At 46.4% G+C, this 12,714-nt stretch overlaps 1 long non-coding RNA gene across 4 annotated transcripts in view; it reads left to right on the top strand.

Annotated features, from left to right (window-relative positions):
* Positions 1–12,314, top strand: part of LOC113629199 (uncharacterized) — a 55,752-nt gene extending 43,438 nt beyond the window's left edge. For 2 of the 4 annotated variants that reach the window (XR_003436429.1, XR_003436430.1), the window contains 3 exons: positions 7,126–9,088; positions 10,053–10,205; positions 12,119–12,314. This is a non-coding gene — a long non-coding RNA (uncharacterized LOC113629199). Of the gene's footprint in view, positions 1–2,143; positions 3,658–6,702; positions 9,089–10,052; positions 10,206–12,118 lie in introns of those variants that run through there. The other 2 variants (XR_003436431.1, XR_003436432.1) reach the window with 2 other exon arrangements.
* The last annotated feature ends 400 nt before the right edge of the window (positions 12,315–12,714 follow it).

Raw genomic sequence — 12,714 nt, 5'->3', positions numbered from 1 at the left:
TCTTCCATTTCTATGCGCCCCTTAAGTTGAAGCTAACTTACTTATACCGGTATTTAGGGCTAGATGGGACTCGGTGAAGGTTTGTTAAGTCAAGGAACAAGTCTCTTATTGCTTCCTTTCATTCTTCCTAAATATATTTCCAATTTGCTTGGATACTAAGATGGCTCCAGTAATACAGTGTGCCTCAGAATTCTATGTTTAGGGTCTGACCTTCTCAGTGGTCATCTCCTTGGGTCTGGGTGATGGGATGTAGCTGTTGAGGGCATCTATCATTCTCCTTTGCTTGGTCCCCAGCAGTGTTATGTACAATTATTTATTTAAGGCTTCCCATCAGTCATTTCTACTGCCCATTGGCTTTGAGGGGGTTGTGGGATAGGGGAAGTGAGAATGTTAGAAGACTGCGGTCTGCATCACTCGTGGGTCACATTTCCTGAGGGTGTTTCTTCTTGGTGTCGTCCAAGCATGGCCCGTCCACACCCACCACCTCTGGTAGGACAACACAATCAGTTCAGATCTGCTAAAACAGTACTGTCTGCTTCCATTGGCAGGTGAGACAAATCCTCTCGGTAAGGCCTTTTTCCACAAGTCCTGACGTAATACAGAAGTGGGACAGACCCTATTAGGTACTGCCTTGTGCTGTTGGTTTATGATTTTAAAGTTGATCCCTATTTCCCTGCCTTAGGAAAGCAAAAGTGTATCTAGGACAATAAACTAGTGGTGCCAACCGGAGGCGCATGGATTTGTACACAGCCCTTGGAAGTAAGGGGCATGTTTATAGCCTAATGTCTAGAAAGCATTTTAAAAGGCAGTCTGACTCATAACTTCACACTTACTGTCTTAAAACCTTGGGCTTTCCCCTTTTCAGTGTTCTCTGCGGCCCCCGCAGGCACTGGCATTAAAACCTCACCGATGGGCTTCCCTGGTGGCCTAGTGGTTGAGAGTCCGCCTGCCGATGCAGGGGACATGGGTTCGTGCCCCTGTCCGGGAAGGTCCCACATGTCGCGGAGTGACTGGGCCCGTGAGCCATGGCCTCTGAGCCTGCACGTCCGGAGCCTGTGCTCCGTAACGGGAGAGGCCGCAGCAGTGAGAGGCCCGCGTACCGCAAAAACAAAAAAACCTCACCGATAACTGTTTCCTTAGGTACAGCAGTGTGTGTTGCTTTTCCAGGTGGAAAAGAATCTAAGAATAAAGATCATCACACACACACACACACACACACACACACACACACACACACACACACACATCCTTGTAACTCTCTGGACTCCCATAGAACCTAACAAAGTAGAACTTGGGTGATAGATACTTGGATGTCAATTAATTGTACCATGTTTTCCCAGCTGTGTCATTCACTTACCTCTTAGATGACCTTTGTTACATCCCTATACCACTCATTCTGTCATTTGATTAACATTTGTATTTAATTTATCTCAAATGTTAGCTTGTATAAACTTATTTTGAAAGGAAACACTGCATCTTTACCATAAATAGAAAACCAATATCAGGTATCATAAATAGAATGTAACTGTAAAAATAAATATACTGAAAACCAAACAATTATTTACCCCAAAATGGAAATAAACAAGGAAATGCAGAGTAATAAAAATCAAGTTGATTCACAAAAACAAGATCCTCAGTGAGAAAAACAGAACGGCTTACGACCAGTCAGTAATAAGAGAATATTAAGCTTAACGTCATTTGATTTAATATGACCGTGTGCTTCTATGTCAGTTAAATTACAATGTCTTTTAGTTTTGAGTGATCAGCACTAAAAATTCCACCTCACATGCGTCCATGGTCAGAAAGGACACCTTACCATTGCCTAGATGGTAAATTTTAAAGATTTAATTTTTATTTATTTTTGGCTGCATTGGATCTTCGTTGCTGCAGGCGGACTTTCTCTAGTTGTGGCGAGTGGGGGCTACTCTTCGTTGCGGTGCACGGGCTTCTCTTGTTTCAGTGGCTTCTCTTGTTGCGGAGTATGGGCTCTAGGTGCCTGAGTTTCAGCATTTGTGGCTCGCAGGCTCTAGAGCGCAGGCTCAGTAGTTGTGGCTCACGGGCTTAGTTGCTCCGCATCATGTGGGATCTTCCCAGACCAGGGCTCGAACCCATGTCCCCTGCATTGGCAGGCAGATTCTTATCCACTGCGCCACCAGGGAAGTCCCCAGATGGTAAATTTTAAAAATTAAAATGTTTTCCTATGTATTTTTTGGTACCTGTGAAAGAATATATGTATTCATCCCTTACTTCATGTGACATTATGAGCCATAATTATAAAATGAACCTACCCCCATCTTAAGAACATTACTAATGAGTGTACCTTCCTCTCTGATTCCCATCCCTGCCTCCCTCCCCTCCCCTCCTCGGGGAAAAATTGTCTTGAATTCCTTTACATTTAAAAATAGTTTAACCACCTATGAATTTCCTGAACAGTATGTTATTTAGATATGCTTGAATATGAGCTTTTTAAAAAATGCTGTCATACTGTCAGTATCTTCTAGGCGACTGGATAATCAATTATGGTGTGTGTATGCAAGGGGGTGTTGTTTCAAGTGAAAATGAGCACATTCAGACTGCATGTGGCTACGTGGATTAACCTTGTGAGGTAGCTCTCACTCTGCTCAGGCCAGTCCCAGCTTTCACGTTAAGTGGAATTTAAGGGTGGGTCAAATGAAAAGGATTCCCTTTCCTCCACCTTTCACACCTCAATTACTTCCTGTGGAGAAAAGAGTTATAGCTGCCCGAGGCTGCTCTCCTTAGAAGGCCTGCTCGCAAAGTTGTCCCTTGGCTGGCAATGGGGAACTTGGGTTAGGGAAGGGTTCTCCCCATTCCCTGGGAAGAGTGGCTCACTCTGCCTAAACTGTCCAAACAGTATGATTCATGCTGAACGCCTGCCTTCCTCCCGGGAGTCAGAATTTTGGTACATGGCAGACAGACGTGCCTATGTGGCCAGCACTCCCTCCCTCCTTCCTCCAATAAGAATCATGGGCACTGAGTCTCTGATGAGCTTCCCTAGGAAACAGCATTTCACATGTGTCAGGACAGCTCATTGCTGGGGAGTGAGGTGTGTCCTGTGTGACTTCACTGGGGCAAGACTCTTGGAAGCTGGGCCAGCTTTGCATCTGGATGTTGCCCCATGCCCCTTTGTCTTTGATGATTTTTCATTGTATCTTTTTGCAGGTATAAATCATAGCCATGAATATGACTGTGTGTTGAGTCCTGTGAGTCTTCCTGGGATCGGTCTTTGGGATCCTGAGACTCCTCCAAACCTTTTTTTTTTTTCCTGCACCACCCTGAAACCCGAATAGAGGGGCCTTGGCTCTGGGCTTTATACTTTGGAGGGCACTGAATCTCTCTTTCTCTCTCTCTCTCTCTCTCTCTCTGTCTCTCACACACACACACACACACACACACACACACACCTCTGATACTTGGGATCTGGAGCTCAGGGCTGGCCCAGCAATCTGTAACCCTAAAAGACCAGCCCTTATAACTATCACCATTTAGGCCCACGGGAAATCCTTCTGCACATCTCTTGCCTTATGTCCTGGAAAACGCATCAAATCCCATGAAGGTGGAATGCCATACACTTCCAACAATGTCAGAGGCAGGTACCACCTCAGAGAGCCAGAGAATCTGAACAGGAGAAGTGCTTGGGTAAGAGAAAGGCCAATTAATTAACTTGTCACATCCTTCCTCTCAGCTTGAATGCAGTAGATTCTTGTATAGAAAATTATTGTTTCTCGGCATGCCAGACATTCATTTTCTTGTTTCTCTTCATGTTCCAATTCCTGGTTCTGGAGATAAGAATGAACACAGTGTTCACGACACTTGCGCATGGACACTGAAGCATGTTTTACTACAGTAAGCAATTCATATGACTCTTAGATTTGTATATATGTGCAGTTCCAGACGTAGTATGTGTGAAGCGTGACGTTAGGTCCTTACGCTGATAACTAGCTGGACCCTGAATCATAGAATTGCAAATTGTTCTATTTTTATAAAAATATTTAATATCTAAATTTTCAAGAAATTAAAAAGTTTCAGCTTTCTTTGAGTACCTTTGGTTAAAATAGTTTGTATTCACTAATTATGATTTATATTTTGCCTTTTAACTTTGGTAGCAACTTAAAATATTTTAGAAGAGAAATAATGTTTACTAAACTCATATTGAATTTTTAATTTTTCCAATTTTTACATATATTTTAAGGTATTTTAAAAATGAAAGTACATTCACAGTTATTCCCTTTGTATATACATTTTATTTTGTAATTATTAGATGATTATTGTCAATGGAATAACGTTTTGGGAAAATGAACATACTTGGAGATTTTGCTGAAGTGAAGGCAAAAAATAAAAGAAATAAATATAAAATAATACATGAGCTATGGCTCTCCTTATTTTAATACTTATCCAAATATCACCAGCCCATTAATGGAACAGCCAGATGCACACAGTGATAATTAAGTTCATTTGTCTTCGATGGAAGACTTTCAGTCATACAGAAGCCACAACTTCATTAACTTTTTATGTCTCGTTATGATGAGGATATTTTTGTTGAGGTAGAGAGAGCATAGAGCATCATATCCGATGTAACATTTGGCTTGTGATTTAACTTTTGCCCACGTACACACGTGATGTGTAGCCCTCAGGTTCGGGCAGGCCTGCTTCCTCCTTTCTTTACACACAGCCCTAGAAGGACCTGGGCTCTGGTGTGCAGTGAGTGCCTAGAAGCTGTGTGGACCAGGCCACAGCTGACTCAGTGTGCGTGTGTCTCCAGGACCAAGGTCACACCAAAGCCAAGGGAGGGAAGAGCCCCAGGAACCTCCCCAGATGGCCTCTGTGGGAAGCCTGGAAAAGCTTTCTCTATGCACACCCTCCGGTGTCTTCTGAGCTGGGAACCTGGATGCTGGGAAGGCACTCAAGCTGCGGGCCTGGCCAGGGGGTTCAGTTTTAGCTCTGCCACCTTCTGGAGAGGTAACTCCAGAAGGGCAAATTTCCTGAACCTCTCTGATCTTGTTTCAACGTGTGTAAGATGGGAATACTCATTCTCACTTTTCAGCCTTGTTGTGAAAACTGGAGGCTTGTGTTTAAAACTCATAGCACGGTCCCTTGGATGTGGCTTAATCCATGTTAACCCATGTTTTTGGACAGTGAAACTGAAGAAAGACGTTAAACAAGAGGCTAAAGTCATCCTGGTGGTTAGTAGAAGGAGGAACCCAGGCATTTTAATGTTCCTTCCATTTGCTGGGCCCTGATAACCCGCCGTTCTTCTAAAGCCCACCTGCTCTCCTGCCCACACCCAGGTTAGGAAGGATACCTGCTCTGCGAGGCGTCCTGGTCTGAGCACCAGTTCACTTTCCTTGGAATCTAGCTCTGAGGATTTACAGCCAGGGTGGGCACACACTGGAGATCCCCTTACCTGTAAGTTATTCCACCAGTAATCAGATTTCTTTCTACTGTGGGGAGCCAGCCTGTGTAAATTCACAGAAACCTGGGAACAGATGATATAAGGGTCACCCGAGCCTCCTTGCTGCCTAAGATGCAACATCCAGGAAAATGATTTCTCTGGGCACATAAGTTACTAGGGTCCCGGGGTAACCATAGCTCAGGCTCTGATAATTCCCTTAATGCTGTGTTCAGTGATGGAGTGTTCATGGCCCCCTTGGCAGCCCGCCTGCGTGGCCCTGCTCTCTGAGTTCAAGAGCCTCAGTGACACCTGCTGTTGCCGAGGGAGGTGATATATGTAGAGGGAGGACGGGCAGAGGGGAGGGAAGACCACTCCTTTCCCAGCCCCTTTTCTTCCAGGCCGGTCTGACTCAGGTTCAGAGACCCTTAGTCCTTCTGGTGAGCCATTTGGAGGGCAAAGACACTTTGAACCATGGCACAAATCACTAGTCATTTGCAAGAGGATAAAATTAGGTACCTATGTCATACTACAGTAAAAAATTCCAGATGGATTAAAGATTTGTGCATTAAATATACAGTACTAACAAATTAAAAGGCAATATAGGACTATGTATATGTAAGATTGTTTCGTTTTACCTATAATCTGAGCTGTCATCCTTTTCTAATAGAGTTTTACAGATAATCTCACATATATAGTCTTACAAGTCCAGGTAGAGGGCATATGTCATATATCTCAGTCTCGATCCTTATATCTCTATATCTTGGGGTGGGGAAGGCCTTTCTAAGTCTGGCACCAAATCCAGAAGTCAACAAAGAAAAATTTGGCATATTGGACCACCTAAAAATTTAAAAAAGCAAAACAAAACTGTACCGTGAAAGGCACCATAAATAAAACATAAATACATAAATGACAGCCTGGAAGAAACTATTTGCTATACATCCTAGCAGGAAAACTGTAAATATCCATACTATAGCAAGTGTTCCTCCAGATCAATCAGAAGCAACATAGATGGACAAATGCAGGATTCACACATACACACACACACTATACAGATGGTCCATTCAAGAAGAAAAAAATGTTAGGGCTTCCCTGGTGGCGCAGTGGTTGAGAATCTGCCTGTTAATGCAGGGGACACGGGTTCGAGCCCTGGTCTGGGAGGATCCCACATGCCACGGAGCAACTAGGCCCGTGAGCCACAACTACTGAACCTGCGCGTCTGGAGTCTGTGCTCCGCAACAAGAGAGGCCGCGATAGTGAGAGGCCTGCGCACCGCGATGAAGAGTGGCCCCCGCTTGCCATAACTAGAGAAAGCCCTCGCACAGAAACGAAGACCCAACACAGCAAAAATTAATTAATTAATTAATAAACTCCTACCCCCAACATCTTAAAATAGCAAGAGGAGTTAGAATGAGAAATTGTTTAAAAGAAGAAAAAATTTTTAATTATTTGATATCTAAAACTGGAAGAAAAAACATTGTTTGATCTCACTAATCATTAAAGAAATATGGATGCAAACAACATTGTGGCATTGTTTTCATTTTTGCCTACCCAATTAAAAAGATTGATAGCCTTCAGAACTGCTGAGAGTGAAGAAACGAGCTCGCACACACTGTTGGTAGGAATGAAAATCCTCACAACCTTTTTGAAGGTAATATCTCAATAGATATATAAACTTAAAATGCGCTTACTGAATAACCCCCCTATCTCTCCTCTAGGAATTTATCCTCCCAAACCGTGGCATGAATGAGTAAAGATGTAAGTACAAGGGCATTCATTGTACCATGGCTTACAAGAGCAAACATTTGTACAAATTTAAATTTCCACGGCAGAGCATGGTATATCTGTGTAGTAGAATCCTCTTCAGCTCTTAACAAGAAGGTAGATCCGTGTAGCAGGAGGTAACATTTTTCTGAGTATTTGCTGGGCACTGTTCTGAGTGCTTCCCATCACGACCTTGTTTAACTCACTCAGGTCTTCATAAAGTAGATGATGTTGTCATCATCCACACGTTGCAAAAGAGGCACGGAGAGGTTATTAACCTCCACAAGATCACACAGCTGTGAAAAGTCAGAGCTGGTATTTGAACCGGGCAGTGAGGTTCCTGAGACACCAACCAGGAAGGAGGGGTCACTGATGAAAGTTGTGTTAAGTGATAAAGCAAGTTGCAGAAAAATATAGCATAACTACATTTTGGTGAAAATACATGTGACTATATATATAATATGTACTATTTATATGTATGTTGCATTACAATAATTATGGAAAGTTTAATTTGGTGGGAGTGATTGAAGGGGCAGATTTATTTTCTTCTGAAAAAACGGTGGGATTAAAAAAAATATAACTAGCTCCCTTCTGTTTTTATTTTTATTTTATTACCCATGCCCACTTGACTTGCATGAAATAAAAATGGCCCAGTCTGGTAACAAAAATACATCCTTGAAAAATAACATATCCTGTTCACACCAGTAATGAAAAATCCCAGTTTGGGAAATACAGCTTTTGATAGTTATTATTTAGCAGTAGATAAATTACTTTAAATAAAGGCTTTAAAAATGATTTAAAAGGTAGTATGTCATCGTTGTAGAAAAGGTGGAATTATAGAGCTGAGAGAGTGAACTGGTCATCTAGTGGGTTCCAGGAAGCTGGGACCTCCTGATCTGTGGTCCGTGCTGCATTTATTTCTCTCTTTGTTCTCTTCCCAGCATCCTGTTTCCATGACATCCTACTCCAATCCCCCAAACCCAGAGCAAGCCTGGTCAGGGGTGGGGAGTCACCATGCAGTTGAAGAGCCCTGACCCAACCAAGTGATGTCACAGGAGCTGGTCCAGGACGGAGATCCTGTCCATTTGCTGGTGGCCAGAGTCACAGGGTCACAAGACCTCCAGCTGCTTGACTCAAAAGGGCGCCCAGGGCACAGCAGGCACTTGGGCTCTGTGGTTCTGTCTGGGGTGATTTTGCTTCCTGAGGATATCCGGCAATGTCTGGAGACACTTTTAGTTCTTACCACTGGGGAGTGGGTGCTACTGGAATCCAGGGAGGAGTGGGCAAGGAAGGCTGCTAAACATACTATAGACCAAGAATTACCCAGCCCCAAATCTCCATAAGGCTGAGATTTCAAAACCTGCCCGCCATTAGATCCCCTGGTCGGTCTTGCAGCAGGAGGGATGGGGTCCTGAGGGTCCCACCTGTGGAAGTTCCTTGGCCGGTATGCCCCTGTTCTAGAGGAGAGGCAGGTTTCTCCAAGGCCAGGTGGAGAGAACCAGCCCAGTCCACCCCAGGCGCTGCATTTCCCAGGAGCTGGGAGGAATTAAGTTATAATATACGGACTAACATTGATACAGTGTGTGACAGGTGACAGAGTTCTTCCTCTGTGCTGGGGTTCAGTACAGGCTGGGGTCCTCTGCACTGCCGCCCATATTGTTGGGGTCCTGGACAGGTTGGGGGGAAGGGGAAAGGCTACATCTGCTTCTCATTCTTTCATGAAACGAGTTCCTTGTCATAAACTCCCCCGTCTCCCTTTGATCACAACTCTGACGGTTCAAACCCTTCATGTTATTGCAGGTTCCACTTGTGGGTAGGAGGCCTTCCCCAGCAGATGTGAAGGCAAACATACTCTTTCTCCCCATGCTGTGGTATCCTGGAGACTGGTGAGCCGGAGCTAGGATGCCATGACATCAGGTGGGTTAAGTGTGGGCTTCATGTACCCAATCCATATCGTGTAAGCTTGGAGGGAGGGTGGGCAGCAAGGGCTGGCCAGGGAGGCTGGGCATTCGGGAGATGGACAGGGTTCCACGTGTCAGGTACTTCACATATGTTATTTCACTTTCTTCTCATGACAACTCCTTGAAATGGGTTTTATGATCATATCTATTTCTTAGAGGAGGAATTCAAGCTCAGAGAGGTTAATTAACTCTGCCAAGCTCATGTAACTAGAAAGCTGAGCTCCTGGAAAGGGTGAGGGGAGCTCTCTGGGCCATCATGGGTTCTGCAAGGGCGGATGAGAACTGGACAAGTGTAGACTGGCAGGAGAACCATGGCCCTGGGACACGTTTGTCCTAGGTTAGTGGGCACCGTCACCATGCCATGGAGCAGGGCAGCTTCGGCCTGGGATGAAGGAGTGGGATCACAGTGGCCACTGGACAGAGCATGGCCTCTCTGGGAATTGGAGGAGGTAGGGTGTGGGGAACTGGAAATGATCAATAGAGGGCAGAGGCCACCAAGGTGGGTGCTTAGAAGGGCCTGCAGACCAGAATAGGAGTGGAAATACTCTGAGGGGCTGAGACATGCTCTTCACTGCATCATGTGTGTGCCCTGTGACGGGGAACTGGGGTGTCCTGCGTTAAACAGCATGTGACTCCCTGGGGAGCATCTCCCTTCTGTTGATGTCTGTGGTTAAATGCACTAGCTTCTTGGCTCCTTTGAGGGATTTAGAAAAAGTACCCCTCTGGGTGGGTGCATAGTTCAGAGTTTGGACTTGCTGTCTGCCCCTTTAGTCAGGTGCTGATGGAGGACAGCTGTAGAGGAGGTCTACAGGCCGGGCAGGGCGTGCGTGACCAGACGAGAGGAACCACGGAGGGTGGGTCGCTGCGTCCAGGCCTTCAGGCGGGCAGGGACTAACTCGTACCTGCATCTGCACGTACAGCTCCTGGACCTGAGCTGGCACAGAGCGTGCCCAGGCAGTGTTTGCCGAGAGGATGAATAGAAGAGGGTCACCTTCCTTTTGACTCCTTAGGGTGAGTCTTCAGCCTTCTTTGGAAGAAGATTTGGAAGTGAGGAAGAGAAGGCTATGGGTCAGGTAAGATGGAGGGGGGAAGCTTGACTCATCATGTCAACTTCATAGTAGATGCTTTTGAATCCTAAAAAAAATAATAGCTGAATGTTCTTGAGTGATGGGTTACCAGGAGCCAGCCACGGTGCTCACCCTTCTGTGATGGGCAGTTTTATATGTCACTCTGCCTAGGCCTGAGTTTCCAGTTATTCAACCAAATGCTAACTTAGGTGTTGCTGTGAAGGTAGATGTCATTAAAGCCCCAAACCAGCGACTTTAAGTAAAGGGGATGATCCTAGGCAAGCTGGGTGGGCCTGATTCAATCAGTTCAAAGGTCTTAAGAGCAGAGCTGAGGCTTCCCCTGAAGGAGAAGAAATTCCACCTGGGGCCTGCAGCTTCAGCCGGCGTCTCAGTTCCAGCCGGCCCTTCCTGACGGCCTCCAAGTGGATTTCAGACTCACCCAGCCAGCCCCACAATCACATAAGCCAATTCCTTGCAACAAACCGCTTAGTGTATATCTCCTACTGGTTTTATTTCTTCGGCTAAACCCGGACTAATACACCTTCATATGGATCAATTTATCCAATCCTCGCAAGAACACTGTTAGAGTTGTTGTTGTTGTTCCCATTTTAAACTGGAGCCCAGAGAAGGCAAGCAGGGAAGCCAGGATTCAAACCGCAAGGCTTTTCCCTCCAGGGCCAAGTTCTCAACTGCTGCCCCAGAGAATCTCAGGGAGTGAGTCACGTCCATAGCAGCCAGTGCTGGATAGCCGACAGGCTTCAAGATGGACCAGGCAGTTGTGATCGGCTGACTGGGACGGTGTCGTAAGGGAGGGAGTGGCCGCTACCCAGAGCAAGTTACCGCAGCAGTCAGCCCTGGGGGAAACACACACATCTCGATGTCACCTTCCAACAGCAATCTGTCCTTTCCTCTGAGCTCCCTGACATTCTGAGTGTGCACAGAATGTTCCCTCAACCTTGTATTTGCTTGTATTTTGTTTTAGAGTATCCTCTGGTGGTTGGTTTTCTCACAGGGCTGAGCTTTCTAAAATTCCCTGAAATGTTCACCGTCAGTCCTCTAATGGGAGCTCTTTCCTCTGATTCATTCACTCATTCAAAGTGACATTGAGTTACCCTTCTTCACAAAGGAGCCCCAGCTTGCCCAGAAGAAGAAAGTTAGGTGTTGGCTCAAGAGGAGTTCAGAGGCATCTGATGACTTGGCAGGTGCTCCCTGGCTGTGCACATGCCACACCTGGATGAAAATTACCCCTTCAGAGTAGCAAGTGAAAGAAAAACCTTTGGGTCCAATGTTTGGAGTGCTGATTTCCCATCGTTTAAAATCATGGAGTAGACGTGAGCTGCATTTGATTGGTCTCCACGTAACAGCTCAGACTCTGTATGCCGACCCCCTCTGCTCCCTCCCGGTTCCCCTGCCCGAGGCCCTGCAGTCCTGAGCGGGGCTGAACACGAACAGGCCAGGAGCTGGAGGATGGAATGTGTCCCCTTCTAGCAATGCTTTTTGGAAAATGCAGAGTGGAACACGAGCCAGAGTAGTTGTGTGTGAGGTGGGTGTGGGGTGTGTACACGTGTGTGTACGTTTCTCTGTGTCAGAGGAGGTGTGGGCAGCAGGTAGAAGGAGGGTGGCTTGATAATGAGCAGGGACTGGGTATTTGTTCCAGCCTGAGGGGTAAGGTTTGAAGCCACGGGACAAAACTGGGCTCTGAACTCATGGGGCCTCCAGGAGCGTGGCTGAGGACAGAAAGCTCAGTCCAGAGGGAGCAGAAGAGGGACAGAGACCAGTGCCTATGGTTTAATGACAGTTCCAAGGATTAGAGTATTGTCATCCTTTGTTTCTTTCTGTCTCTTTGTCTCTGTGTCACTGTCTTTGTGTGTCTGTCTCTCTCGTGTGTGTGCCTGAGCACTCTTTTTCTTTGGAAACAGGAAAGCAATTGAGTGGCTCACAGAATCCCGAGGAAGAAGAACACTCGGACCTTCTAAAGGCACAGGGACAAAAGGAAGAACCACAAGCAAAATCACTCCCCAGGGCTTCCCTGGTGGCGCAGTGGTTGAGAGTCCGCCTGCCGATGCAGGGGACACGGGTTTGTGCCCCGGTCCGGGAAGATCCCACATGCCGCGGAGCAGCTGGGCCCGTGAGCCATGGCCGCTGAGCCTGCGCGTCCGGAGCCTGTGCTCCGCAACGGGAGAGGCCACAGAGGTGAGAGGCCCGTGTACCGCAAAAAAAAAAAAAAAAAATCACTCCCCAGAACTACTGCTGACGCCCTGCCGGCTCCTGGGTGTCACCCAGTGGCACTGCGGCTGTACAGCTGGTGGACCCAGGTTGCTGCCCAGACCAGAATCAGGGAGACCCAATTCATAGACCTGGCAGACCTCTGCTGGGAGACTTAGGGGGGGTGACATGAGTCCTCAAAGGACCCACCAGCTGGCTAGGTGGGGTCAGCTAGAGACAGCTTTAGCATTCTGGTTTATTGCTGGAAATAAAAGAGACAATGATGGTCAACCCTTGTGCTGGTTGGATC

This window comes from Aethalodelphis obliquidens, unplaced genomic scaffold (genome assembly GCF_003676395.1).
Source record: "Aethalodelphis obliquidens isolate GAN/ISIS:26980383/991018 unplaced genomic scaffold, ASM367639v1 scaffold26, whole genome shotgun sequence".
NCBI classification, from domain to species: Eukaryota; Metazoa; Chordata; class Mammalia; order Artiodactyla; family Delphinidae; genus Aethalodelphis; species Aethalodelphis obliquidens.
The sequence above is the reverse complement of the archived record's forward strand: the minus strand, read 5'-3'. Positions and strand labels throughout refer to the sequence as shown.